Below are 1,491 nucleotides of genomic sequence, written 5' to 3'. Positions count from 1 at the left end.
AATGATCATATACTAATATATAAATGAACATTTATCAAATTGAAAATGAACATTCAACAAAAAGAATGTATTGTAGTTCATCAAGTACACACTATAGGTTGTGCAATATGAGTTTGTTCTCCTGTAGCTATTGATTTCACTATATTGTCAATATATCCATAACTTGATGTACATGTATAAATATGACAATGAACATGCATCCATTTCTAGATGAGCATATTTCAATATAAGAATGAACATTTATTAAAATATCCTGAAATTAAAACAAAAATTAACAAATATCTTGACCGTGCATTTACATTATGGGATTGAACAATTGCAATACTATATGTATAAACATCTACTAAAAAATCGAAATATACATCTATTAATATCCTGGCTATGTATCTACATGAGAATGAGCAAAAGGCTTTGATAAGAACATCAAATTTATTTATAAGTAGTTTAAATATAATAAATATGAACATTAGACGCTATATATATGTATATATGATAGGAAAAATAACACATGAAAAACTATTAAAAAAAACAACAATATATACATAAAAATGAACCTAAAAGAGTATAGAAACTGACGTGATCAACATAATATATAATGAGCATCTACTCACATATAAATGAACTTATATTGGAATGATAATGAACATGGCATAAAATTAATGAGCATTAAGAAATATGTGTGGTTAAACATATAAAGCTCTACTCAATGTTTTTAGTATCTTACTGCTTGCATAAAATATACTTTTATCTTAGGTGTGACATGCAAATGATATAGGCAGGCTAAGTAGTAAGTACTACATATACTTAATTACCTACTACTCCATACTATACATAAAAAAGAGTACGTATTTGTAACAATCAATACACATTATTTACAAAACGTGAATGAATGTCTATCAAAATTGAAATAATAAACTTATCAAAATAAAAATGAACATTTATCAATATGAAAATGAACATTTATTAATACGAAAACGAACATACACCATGTATGTATCAATATCGCAATAAATATATATAAAAATAAGTATGTTGTGATCTTGTATCAATATGGAAATGAACATTTATCAATATGAAAAGGAATATTAATAAAGTTAAAATAAAAATAAAACTACTTTAATAAATTTTTTTGATTTGGGAAAGAAAAAGAAAGCAGCTATGCTTATCTAACTGTCAATTAGAAAGAAAAAGTAGAATTAGAGACTAAAATATTTAAGAGGGACAAAAATTGATGGGAAATTCAATCAATGTAAATTTTTGTTGATTGAATTTCCATGGAAATTACAATTAGAAGAACAAATCACACACTTCTAATTAAGTTACATAGACATTTAGTCGATTATTCATCTCCGCCATCATCGTGTCGACGACTTTAGTGTTGGAGGTTTTGGAATGCAGAACCATGGAGGTAGTTTGGGGAGTGTTCAAAAGTTAGATCATTACTTGCTAGAAATCTCATTGTCGACGAGCGATCTCGATGGTTTTATGAAG

This window comes from Chenopodium album, chromosome 24 (genome assembly GCF_948465745.1).
Source record: "Chenopodium album chromosome 24, dcCheAlbu1.1, whole genome shotgun sequence".
Taxonomy (NCBI): Eukaryota; Viridiplantae; Streptophyta; class Magnoliopsida; order Caryophyllales; family Amaranthaceae; genus Chenopodium; species Chenopodium album.
The sequence above is the reverse complement of the archived record's forward strand: the minus strand, read 5'-3'. Positions refer to the sequence as shown.